Below are 13,559 nucleotides of genomic sequence, written 5' to 3'. Positions count from 1 at the left end.
ATACATTTTTTTTAATTAAAAAATCATACAAACAAACAAAAACAAGCGTGCTTACATCAGCAAGTAAAGAAAACCGTTTCCTGACAAGATAACATATTAAGAAACATATTTTAATGACAACAAAAAAGAGACTACAAACCCCGAACCTCAACTTAAGCACAATCCAGGCTTAGAAACATTTTGATATTTAATCCCCATCAGGATGCGATTCCAAAACCCCCCCATTAACCCCTCCCCCCACATCATTCACCCCGACTTCCGCATCATTCACCTTGCATTCTGCACCAGCCACTCCCCCCACCTTCCCCTCCACCATCATCCTATTCATCCCTCACTTCACCCCTCAGTGTCTGCCGACCTCCAGCCGCACTTCTGCCACGCCGAGGAGGAGGGGTTGGCACCACCATACATTCTGGTCCAGCACCCTCCACTGCCTTCACTACACTAGGAGAAACAATAGGTGCGGACACAGACCTGACAACCACACTTTCTGACACTGACTGGGGAACCACAGACTGGGGGGGCACTGACACCACAGAGGGCCTCACAGACATAGATTTTGACGGGACAGAGACACTAGAATTCCCAGGTACAACCTCCGCCAACCCAGACTCTTCTCTATCCAGAAGGAAAAATTCCTCCACTAACTCTGGCTTATTGTGCAAAGCCTCAGGGCACCGGCTATAAGGGTGACCAACCTTATCACATAGGTTTCATTTAATGATGTTACAGTCCCTCGCCAGATGCCCCAGTTCCTGACACAAAGAGCACTTCTGTTCTGGACATTTAGAGGATAAATGTCCCTTGACTCCACATTTATGGCACAGCTTAGGTTGACCAGGGTAGAAGACGGTAATCCTATCTCTACCAATAAAGGCAGAGGAGGGCAAATGCTGGACCACATTCCCACACACACTCAACCTCATTGACACTGACCACCCACCCGTCCAGATTCCTCTATCATCCTCAATCTTTTTTAGGGGACACAATGTTTCACCAAACCTCCTCAACCAGACCCATAAATCCTCGGGGGGTATAGACTCATTCCTTATCAGGATAGTCACATTCTTAATCAAGCGCTGACGTGAGACAACTTTGGGGACAAGCCCCTTCCAGTCCGGCTGGCCCCTATATACATGCTCAAACCGCTCCCAAAACAGATCCAGTGACTCTGGACTCACAAATGATAAATCATATTCATAGGAACCAGCCGGACTGATAAGCGCATAAATATCCTCTGCCTTAAATCCCATAGATAGGATCTTATCCACAACCTCCCTCCTGATAGGTGGAACATCTTCTCCCTCCCACCTGAGCTATACCACATTCCTGCATTTAATAGAAGAAGGTGCGTTAGGTGAAAATCCCACAACTGGCTCCCTTCCACCAGCAGCAGCATGACTTTGTCCCAACACAGCCTTAGCATAGTTCATAACTGGGACAGATGACACATTAACTGGCTGCATAGGAACCTCTGAAATCTGGTTTGTCATGCGACATTCCTGCTTTGCATTTTCAATGTTCATGCGACATTCCTGCTCTGCACTGTTAATGTCCATGTGGGACTCCTCACAGCCAGCAGAAACTTCTCTGTCTGGATACATGCCTGCATTCCGGTGATCTTCATCTGATGGGTTGGTGCCACTCAAGGGAGATTCCATTTCTATAATGGTCTGCAGCAATCCGCCATTTTCCTCAACCTCCCCCTGAGATGACCCAGGCTGCTGGGGAGGAAGGGGGGCAGATACTGACTCGGGTGCAACAGATCCTGAGACAGGGGTAGTACTGGGGCCACCACGTGAAGCCACTTCCTTACCCCCCATCCATACTGTCGCCATTACTGTGGCATCCACCCTCTGGCTGGTACTGGCACAAGCACTCTCCTTCACCTGTTGGCATCTCTCCTCATTCTCACACTTTTCTTTTAACACACCGGTGCTTTCCTTCAAAGAAGCAACCAACTTCTCCTGCTTTCTCAGTGCCTCTTCAAGAGACTTCAGCTTGGAGACTTCCTTCTTACTATTCCCAGACTTACTTTGCAGAGATTTCTTTTTCTTGAGATCTGTCATGACAGAAAGTTTCTGTTCCTCTTTAGCAATGCGGCGAAGTCTGTTCACCACTCTATCCTGGAAGACTGGTAAGGACTCCTCTTGCATAGGGACAAGCCCAGGATCCATTGCAGCTTGAGCACATGGAGTAGGCCTCAGTGCCTCCTGGAGAGCCTCCACCTTCATCTCCCCCCACCCACTGCATGGGGGCTGGGGGAGAAGCCTGCAGGACAGGCCCAGGCTTGATGTTTCCTCTAGCTGAGATCCCAGCAGACCGTGCAAACAGCACCCTGCAAAAAAAGCACCACCTGGCGGAGAAGCTCCTCTGGTACAGAGACTGATGTGACTGGCTCAGTGTTCTCTGTACAGCACTACGGTATATGTCAGAGCTATATAAATGTATAATAATAGTGTGTGGCTGTGGGGGACATTAGAGTGTAAGCTCCTCTTGTACAGAGATTGATATGACTGGCTCAGTGTTCTCTGTACAGCACTACAGTATATGTCTTTATAAACAGTGTGAACAGGTTGGAGGTACAGCGTAGTGTGTTCAGATGTCTCCGAGGTATCACAGCGCGGTGATGATTCAATAACAGTCTGGAATATTAATGAAAAGTGAGGCTCGTGCCGTAGCTCATCCATCATGTCAGAGAAATAGAATTGTCCTCTGGCCCCCAGGTAATATTTATACGTACATGATAAGACAGTTTGACAGAATAGAGCGCTCTCCTGCCTGGGGGAGCTCAGATTCTACTTCTCAATCTGATTTGTGCCCACTCTATGGGTAGAGTTGAGTTTGAGGCTCACCGCTGTCTTCTGCACTCTATTTTGGTGAAGCGTGTTTAAAGTGTACCTGTACGCTTTTTAAGGGCAGGCAGTATATAATCATCTTATCATGATCCTCCAGGAGCAAAGATAAAACCTGGTACTTCCAGGTATGGGGAGCATATACTGTAATGCACTTCCCCTTTCTCCCCATGTGATAGCACAGGTGCTTGGTAATTGGCCATTCAGGCACCCAGTGTTGTCCCATAGGGGTGGTGAAAGAATGCCCAGCCCAGTGTAATCTCCAGGCCACAACTTAGAAGGTGCACAGGGCCAGATGGGTAAGTAGACATTTACTGCTGATGGGGCCACCATAAAAGTGAACCTGTTGCTTTTGCCCTGTATAGTGAAATCACAGGTTTACTTGACACACAACTGCCCCAATTTCCTAAGTGACAACTGATGAAGGGGGAAAAACCCCCACACACTGTCATGGGAATAGGGGGAGGTGTGTTCTTTCTGGGGGTGCAGGGGGGGTTTGCTTAGCAACATGTTGCATGTTACAACCTAAATACGGGTTGCAAAAGGTGGAGTTAGCACTTATAATCAGGTCATTTCTGCATCATTTGTCCTATTCCCATAGACAGGAGATGTACAGTAAACCCCCTCACAGCAGGTGAGAGGAAACCTTATTTCTTCTTCCATACGGGACATGGCATTTTAGCACCCTATTGTGTATATTTTTCCAGAGTTCCATAAACCTGGGATCTATGTTTCCTACCCCGATAGAATTCTGTTTCTGAGCACATATCCCACTCAATCCCACATTTCTTTCAACAATGGAGTTCCTTTCCTTTAAGTTGCAAAAGTACTCCTGACATTGCTTGCTCCTCTCTCTAAGCTTCTTCCCTCTCTTAGGCATTTGTGTCTTACTAATAGGGATGAGCTATTACAGCGAATATTATGGGGCGTTCACGGGAAATTCGAGCACCGCGGAATGCCCCATAATTCACTGCGAGATCGCAGTGCATTACTGTATGATGATTGGCCAAAGCATGCACCTGACCTGCATGCTTTGGCCAATCATAGCGCGCTCTGCTGAGAGAGCCATAATTGGCCTAAAGCAGGGTGCCTTTGGCCAATCATGGCTCAGGGGGACTAAATCCATGCCCCACGGCCTTGTATAGTGTGTGGAGGTCGATAGATTGAGCTAGATTAGGCAGGCAGGTTAGTTAGTGGCAGTGTATTTGATATATATATATATATATATATATATATATATATATATATATATATATATATATACACTCTGCATTTGGCGTAGACTAGGTATTCAGTGTAGACTCTATATTCAGTCAGTTCAGGCAGTGTAGTATACATAACACAGTGTATTGAAGTGGTTACAGGGGACCCTGCGCCACAATTTTAAAAAAAAATGGCGTGGGGGTCCCCCCCAAAATTCATACCAGACCCTTTAGGTCTGGTATGGATTTTAAGGGGAACCCTGCGCAAAAATGAAAAAAATGGCATGGGGTTCCCCCAAAAATCCATACTAGATCCTTATCTGAGCATGCAATGTGGCAGGCCGCAGGAGAAGGGGGGTGAGAGAGTGCCCCCCCTCCTGAACAGTACTAGGCCACATGCCCTCAACATGGGGAGGGTGCTTTGGGGTCCCCCCAAAGCACCTTTTCCCCATGTTGATGGGGACAAGGGCCTCATCCCCACAACCCTTGCCCGGTGGTTGTGGGGGTCTGCGGGCGGGGGGATCCCACCCGATCCCGCCCCCCCCCATGTGAATGGGTATCGGGTACATTGTACCCCTACCCATTGACCAAAAAAGTAAAATCACCAGGGATGAAACCCAGCGTCAGGTGATGTCTATGCGTTCCAGACTTCAGACTGTAATTGACTGCAAAGGACTTGCAACCAAGTATTAAAAAGTGAAAGTTTGATGGATGATTATCCCATTATTTTTGGTCCCTTAAAAAGTGGGAGGCACATATACAAACTGTTGTAATTCCTACACCGTTCACCTGATTTGGATGTAAATACCCTCAAATTAAAGCTGAAAGTCTGCAGTTAAAGCACATCTTGTTTGTTTCATTTCAAATCCATTGTGGTGGTGTATAGAGCCAAAAAGATTATAATTCTTTCGATGTCCCAATATTTATGGACCTGACGGTAAGCCTTTAAAATTAACACCTTTGCTTTTTTTAGGCAGATGTAAAAAAATGCTGTAAATGAAGAATGCTTTCAGAAATAGAAGTCTTATTAGTTTATTTTTATCAATTAACATAATGGAAAGTAAATGAACAGAAGAGAAATACAAACCCAATCAATATTTGGTGTGACCACCCTTTGCTTTCAAACCAGCATCCATTCTTCTAGGTAGACTTCCACACAGTTTTTGAAGGAACTCGGCAGGTAGGTTGTTCCAAACATCTTGGAGAACTAAGTACAGATCTTCTGTGAATGTCGGCTTCCTCAAATCCCTCCTTCTGTCTGTTCATGTAATCCCAGACCGACTCCATGATGGTAAGATTAGGGCTCTGGGGGGGCTAAACCATCACTTCCCGGACTTCTTGTTCTCCTTTACATTGAAGATAGTTATTAATAACATTGGCTGTATGTTAGGGGTGGTTTTCCTACTACAGAATAAATTTGGGGCCAATCACACGCCTCCCTGATGAAATTGCATGATGGATAAGTATCTGCCTGTATTTTTTAGCATTGAGGACACCATTGATACTGGCCAAATCTCCAACTTCATTTGCAGAAATGCAGCCCACAGTTGCAAGGAACCTCCACCATGCTTCACAGTTGGCTTCAGACACTCATTAATGTAGCCCTTCGCCAACAAACTGCCTCCTTCTACAGCCAGATATTTCACATTTTGACTCATCAGTCCAGAGCACCTGCTGCCATTTTTCTGCACCCCAGTTCCTTTGTTTTCATGTATATCCCTTCTCATGATATCTCTCTGTCTCTTGCAATCCTCCGCTATGTTGGAGAATCTGCAGTTTGGCCTATGTATCTATGGTGCTTTCCTCCTTAAAGTACCACTACCTGTGCTGAAATGTTTGTGAAAGTAGGGACTATCTCTTCATATTCCTGGGAGCATTCTGTGATTGGATGAATCTTCTCGCACACTCCTTCATTCTAGTTTGACAGACAGATGGTTTTCAGATCCCTTCATCCGATGTTCCCCATTGAAACAGTGAGGGTATTATTTTTAAGTGTGCCCCGTTCCTCCTTGTGTTGAAGCTTCCATCCCTAATAAATTCTGTATTTCTATGGAGGGTCCAAAGACAGAACAGTCTTAAAACCTATTGTACTTTTTCCTCCTACATGGCATATTGCAAGTTCAGAGGCATTCGTAACAATGTGGTTACTTGAAAGATGGTGTATCTTCTATTCTTTTTCACACTTAGTATTCTTTTGTTCTTAGGTGGATTCCTAACCCTAATTCCTGTCAGGCGGTTTATAATATGGCTTTCGCATCCCTTATATATCCCTATATGAAAGCAAACTGTATCTCCCAAAGCCTGGCAAAAAAACTCCCATATCCGTTCTGCCTTTTTGCTAGGACATTGCTAAGACACTCCCAGCCATTACTGCTCTCCCCCACCATCACAGGAGTGAGCTCTTTCTCATATTCAACCCCCCTCAAATGCGTGCTCTCTCCCCCATCATAGTAGCTTTGAGATTAGCAGTGATGATTTTGATTTACAAATACCGGACTGGTGACCCCACAATAGGGATAAAACTTTTTCGCAGAAGAGAGTTTAACAAGACTCGTGGCTACTCATTAAAATTAGAAGAAAAGAGGTTTAACCTTAAACTACGTAGAGGGTTCTTTACTGTAAGAGCGGCAAGGATGTGGAATTCCCTTCCACAGGCAGTGGTCTCAGCGGGGAGTATTGATAGCTTCAAGAAACTATTAGATAAGCACCTGAATGACCACAGCATACAGGGATATACCATGCAATACTGACACATAATCACACACATAGGTTGGACTTGATGGACTTGTGTCTTTTTTCAACCTCACCTACTATGTAACTATGTAAGTGTTGCGACACAGGAAAGGAATAGTGTCCTGAGGGCCAGATGAAGGCAAGCAAAGGGTCGCATTTGACCTCAGGGCTGCAGCTTGGATACCACTAGTCTAAGTTATTTTCCTGTTGAGGTAGTTGTACCACCAGCTCATTTCTCTAGGGTGGATGATAATGGGCCTCACTTGATAGGTGAGGACCATTGTTCCTTCATATTTTAGTTTTCCATTCCCTTCTGGGATTATCTGCCCTGGTCTGGAACACTAGGTTGATCTTTAGTGTCATTCTTATGATAATGACCATTCCTTATAAGGTTGACTCTTCTCCATCAAGCCCTTGTTGAAACATTAATTCCTTCTCCTACTCTTGTGGAAAGATTCCCTATCTGTAAGATCGCTCGGTGGCCTTTTTCCACCCCTGTGTTGGATTACTTTTGGGCATCCTACTTGTCCAAGAATTACTATTATAATGTGTCCCTCAATGGACGATAAAAAAATACGATTTTTGTACTTACCATAAAATTATTTTCTTGAAATTCTTTAAGGGACACAGGAAAGCAGTAATTCTTGGACTTGTGGGTTATGTGGCTACCTGAAGGTTTGGACACTTGCAATAAAAAAAAATTAGGCAAGCCACCATATAACCTCGCCTCCATCAATCATATCTCCTTTTTTTACGAGCAAGAAAATAAAGCCTAATTACACAGAGGTGCAAAGCCTGCTTCCCTCAATGGACGAAAAAAAAACATGTTAAACATATTGTTTTTTTCTTGTTTTATTACTAATTTTTCTTTTGTGTGGAGTTCTCCTTTAAAGCAGAGACCCCCTATTAGTACAACGCTTATATTTTTGTTTCAGAAGTTGTATAACTTCATTGCCTTGTCCTTACTATATGGAAATTGGAGCACTCTGTGAGAGCGATAGACGTTTCCAGGGGTGAGCGTATCGGTATTCCGAGCATTGTGAAGTGCTGGAATTGTCTCGTATTTGGCTGGTGGTACTGGAGAGATTTTGGCGCTGTAATTTATCAGCTGGGCTCTTGGCCTGCCATCTCTTCTTTGTCCTCAGGGAGGTTTTCATTACTCACAAGGATGTCATTGTTCAGCCACTGAGAAGACGTGTATAGCCAAGGCTCCATTCTGGCATGGGGGCTTATAAATAGACTGGAGAAGCATTATCTGCAGCCTGAGAACTTTCCACCTCTCCTCTGGCCTTGACAGTCATTGCCGCTTGTCGCTGGTCACATGATCCTGCAAAATGATGGGAGGGTCATCAGTGGCAGGGTCCTGAGGCACTTAGACTTTTTCATTGTAGAACTGCTGATAGAAAACATTAGAAACTGGCAGGCAAAGTACTGCGCTACCAACAGTGTATCAATACAATTAAAGTGCTAATTAATAAAATGCATACACATAAAGTGCTAGATGAAAAAAGCAGCTAAACTTCTATAGTGTAACCAACACCTCTAAAAATGTATATCGTGTAGTGAAGTAGTGCTAATATAGTTCGTCAAAAAAAAAAAACAAGGAATTTCTCAGATGCTCATGGCAAATATAAACTCATATAAAAGTGTTCAAATTCCTAAAAGGTGCATCCCATAATATGCAATAATTCAATAGTGCAATGAAATCCAGTAAAGTGTATCACATAAAACTAAACTAAAAGTAAATTGATTCCCAGGAGTAATCAGCATCCAAAAAAAATCAGGTGACTCAAAGAGATGATCAGTTCCAAAGTAAAAAATATAAATCGGAGTACATAACCAAAGAGACAAGGGGGATAAGGACAGGTGAAAGAGTCCAAATTAAAGATGTAAGATGGTAAACGTGTCTTTCTGCAATCCTCCCCCAGTAGTGCTAGCCTCTCACCTTATAGATGGACCCCAACGGGTCTAATGGGGCAACATTGACCAACCAGCCTGTTGTTGAAGCTTTCCTCACAGCTTTCAAGGGATCACTGCAACTTTTGTCCGGGCTCCACGGTCTTTTCCTAGACGAACGTTTTCTCTCATTCCTATAGGTGGGGCAACAGTAAACGGCCAGCCTGTTGTTGAAGCTTTCCTGACAAGGTCCAAGGGATCGCTGTAACTTTTTCTCCGGTCTCCACGGTCCTTTCCTAGAAAAATAGTTTCTCCCAATCCGCAAGATAGAAGATAAAAAAGAAGGCTCTCCATAGTGTAGTAGGTTTAAAAGTTCAAAAGTAATTTATTAAAACAATATAAAAATTCCTTTACAATAAAAATGGCAACAGCAGTTCAGGCAGCAAAAAAACGTGTCAAACAAATGAAAAGACTTCCGGTCACGGCCGTAACCGGATGTGACGTCACCAAGCTCCTCTCGACTAGTTGCGTCACAACACACGTGGCTTCATCAAGGGACTTGATGAAGTCATGTGTGTTGTGACGCAACTAGTCAGGAAACTGGTCCCTATTCTAAATCTCCTCTTAAAGCTGAAGTTTAATCTGCTCATATTTTTGCTCTCCCTGGTCCTCCCTTTCTCTTCAGAAACCAAAGGAGAAATGTGCCCCAAGGGGGATAGTATGGGCAGTGTGTCACCGGGAAATGGATGGATGGTGCAAGTGTCAAATACACAAATGTTGTTAAAAATTTATAACAAAAGTTTATTGAATACAAAATATACACAAATATCTATGATATAAAATCACAAAAGTGGAAGAGACAATGAACAATTGTAGTCAAACTGCTAAGGTGCTTTGGTATGTCATTCCAGCAAATTCAAAAATAACTCGCTGGGGTGAGAATACGGCAACACAGAATACTCTACATGTTTTGGAATATAGAGAGACTCAGTTCCCTCTATAATATGTATTTCCTTCTTCAGGAGTTTCAGGGGGGCAGTTTTGATATTTTTCTAGAAAAAAGAAAAGGGGATATATATATGTATATGGGTATATGTCAGTAAATGTATTTAGCACCAACATAGGGTATAAAACCATTATATCTTAAAGTATGAGAGACTGTTATATTACAGACAAGGCATATAGACAGAACAAGGTCTCAGACTGAACAAGCATATTTATATAAATGTACTCACAGAACAATCGACTCTTCAGCATATGTATTATACACAAATATACCAAGAGAAGGACTCCCACTTCCTTAAATTCAGAGGGTTACATTGGCTGATCAAAAATCCAGGTACTGGATGTGATTGAATGGGTGAAACCAGAAGGGGAAAGTTTGGAGTACTTTGCAGATTATGGCTCTGATGTTAATCCCCACCGAGGCGGCAGGCCAGGGCTCACAAGAACCACTAATGCTGGGCGGACTGCACACACATCTACAAGGTTAAAGAAAAAAAGGGGGGTAAAAAAGTATACATCTCACAATAGAGACATTAAGCTAGTAGACCCTTGTATACAAAGGGGTTTTGTTTTGTTTTGAAGGTCTGTATCATCACACAGCAAGATGTGTGAGGGAATGAACCATGTGTATAGCAGACAAGGTTGAGATTACATACCTGGTTTCTGATGTTTCACAATGTGAGCATATCATGCAGGGAAAACACGCTTCTCTTGGCTGTGTAGCAGAGGAGAGTGTGTATCATGTTGGTACTAAATACTCTGTATGGTGTGGGGTGTGGAGTTTACAGGCCAATCACTGGTTTGAAGGGCGGAGTAAGCTCAGAGGATGGTAATGTAACAAATTGCAAAACAGACCAGAGCGTGCTAGCCAAGGGAGACATCAGCTGTGTGTACAAACAGTGTGACATCCGCCCATTGTGGTTCCTCGGCCTGAGCGGCGGCCGGCGCCAGCGCGTCAGTGGGCGCGGTGACGTCATCCGTCGACGGAGGCCGCCGACACGGAGAGGAAGCAGCCTGATGGGGGAAGAGTGGAAGGTCCCTAATGCGCAGGCGCAGGACAGGACGTTGGGCAGGTGCGCATCAGCACTGCTGAGGAAATGCCTCTGTCCCCAGGGACGGGATACAGAGGCCTTTCCATGTCGGGGAGCACCGACAAGCCATCCCGGCAGGGACAGCAATCAAAGCCACATCTGCAGATCCAATAATTTCGTTGGTTTAGTTACTTTTGGTGGGATTAAATTGGCCAATTCCGGACTATTCAGAAGTGGGAGTTCCATCTTTACAATACAGAAAATAGTCATCCCTGGAAAAACACAGACATATGTAAATTTTCTGGATATTACAGTGTAAAAATGCATTGAAGATAGGCAAATAGGTTTAAGTAAAGATTATTATAGTGAACACATTCTATTTTTGACCATAAAAGCAATGAATTATATTTGAAAGACATCAATATAAACCCAACATTCAGACTAATGAGAAACATAATGAGAATAAAAGAAAGTTGGAGTGATGGGACAAAGAATTAATACATCAACCCGGCATATATTACCTGCGTCAGGCATAAAAATATTAAAACAGGAAAACAAAATTTATAAATACGGGCAGAAAATGCAAGATATTGAATAACCAAGTGGCAGGACGAGATGAGACAGGATAGCTTAATGTGACAAGCCATTATACTATAATTCCTTGTCATAGCCACCTGTAGAGAAGCCAGGAAGAAAGGGTTTTAAATTAAAGGCCTCATTTAGGCCTGGTGGCATTGTCGCATCAAGATTGGATATCCAGCGGAGTTCCCGTTGTAGGAGAATCTTGTTAAGGTCCCCTCCACGGGAACTCGGATGCACGCGATCCAGGATCAGCACCGAAATCTTGGGACATGTGCCACCATGTACCTGGGCTACATTTCTGCCTAGGGGGAGATCTGGATCGGCAGATTGCATCGCCCTGAGGTGACGATAAATGCGTTGCCACAATTTTTGTAAGGTTTTCCCCACATAGTAGCAATTGCAATGGCATGTTAGTAGATACACCACTCCTGTTGTTTGACAGTTTGCAAAGTGTTTCGGCACGAAACGTTTGCCGTTTGGTAGACATATATTTTTGCGTGTGTCCATGTACCTACAGTAGGCACATGATCCACATTGGAATGTGCCTACCGCAGTACAGGGATCACCTCTGTCTTGTCCTTTGTACTCACTTTTGACTAATAAGTCGCCTACAGAGGTAGCGCGTCTATATGTGATTGGAGGTCTGGGAGGTACCAGGGGGCCTATAGTAGGATCTGAAGTTAAAAAATGCCAGTATTTTTGGCAAATCTGCCTGATTTTATTATGATCATTTGTATAGGTTGTAATTATTCTAGCAGGGACATCAGTAGTGGGTTTTGGTTTGGGAGTTAGTAATTGACGTCTATCTTTTTGATTAGCACGTTTAAAAGCTCTTTTCAGGCATTTGTGGCTATATCCATGTTGTAATAGTCGGCGCTTTAGTTTATTGGCCTCGTGTTTGAAATCTGACTGGTTTTAACAGTTCCGTTTTATTCTCAGGTATTCTCCATACGGGATTGAATTTATTAGGGGTTTGGGGTGAAAGCTGGAAGAGTGGAGTACTGTATTACCGGCGGTAGGTTTCCTAAATTGTTTGGAAGAAAGTACATTGGATTAGTCGATTGAAATTTTGATATCCAAAAACGTAATGGTATTCTTATCAGAGGTCATGGTGAATTTGAGATTAAACAGATTTTTGTTTAACGCTCGCAGGCATTCGTTCAGAAGAGATTGGGTGCCATCCCATACGATGAAGATGTCATCTATGTACCTGTGCCACATGAGAACGTGGCACAGGTACATAGAGAGATCCCCATCGTTAAATATGGTTTTTTTCCCCACTCCCCCAGGTATAGGTTGGCGTAGCCAGGGGCACAAGAGGTGCCCCTGGCTACGCCCTGCACCTGGAGGAAAAGTCCACCGTCAAAGGAGAAAATGTTGTGATTGAGTATGAAATCCAAGGAATCAAGTATAAATTCGTTAAATGAAGTCTCATGGTGACTGGTTTGTGATAAGACCCTCCGGATGCAGGCCAGCCCTTTACAGTGAGGGATAGAGCTGTAAAGGGCCTCTACATCGATGGTTACAAGAGTGCATTGGCTTGGGATTTGAACGTCCTGCAGGATCTGGAGAAGATGGATCGTATCTCTAATATAAGAAGGAATGGTCAAAACAAATGGTCTGATATGTTCGCCTATGAGTCTGGATAAATTTTCCATGATTGAACCATTCCCAGAGAGAATTGGTCTCCCTGGGGGGTCATTCAGGTTTTTATGTAATTTGGGAAGTGCGTAAAATGTTGGTACGCGGGGGTAGGGGGTTCGAATGAACTCCCAAGTTTGTTTGGAAATAATATTATTCTGGAAGGCCTCATCTGCAAATGTATAGAATTTCTTATTGAAGGCCTCGAGAATATCGGTGCCTACTGGGCGGTACCAGTCCCGGTTTCTGAGAATTTTGAGACACATTTTTTTGTAGAGGTCGTTGTCCATCAGGACAATATTTCCCCCTTTGTCACTTGGTTTGATAGTGATGTTATGGTTCTTGGAGAGACTGTGTAAAGCTGTTCTTTCGTTTTTAGTCAAATTGGGGGTATGGAAGGATGTGGATTTAAGCGATTTTATCTCCTGAGATATCATTTGCAAAAAGGTTGCTACTCCATGATTTGAACTGGGAGCTGGGTATATAGAGGAAGCTTTCTTTAAAGACGATTTTTTGGTTGTAATGCGTGTGTCTCCATTTTCTTCCAAGAGAGATTCCAAGTCTAAGGTGTAGATTAGATCTGGGGTCTCACTTTCTTGCAATAAAGATTTGAG

At 43.7% G+C, this 13,559-nt stretch overlaps 1 protein-coding gene across 1 annotated transcript in view; it reads left to right on the top strand.

Moving 5' to 3' along the window:
- DNAI1 (dynein axonemal intermediate chain 1) overlaps positions 1-13,559 on the top strand; it is a 241,688-nt gene that overhangs the window by 120,874 nt on the left and 107,255 nt on the right. The gene's annotated exons all lie outside the window — the stretch shown is intronic.

This window comes from Aquarana catesbeiana, linkage group LG01, assembly GCF_042186555.1.
Source record: "Aquarana catesbeiana isolate 2022-GZ linkage group LG01, ASM4218655v1, whole genome shotgun sequence".
NCBI lineage: Eukaryota > Metazoa > Chordata > Amphibia > Anura > Ranidae > Aquarana > Aquarana catesbeiana.
This window is presented reverse-complemented; position numbering and strand designations above follow the sequence as displayed.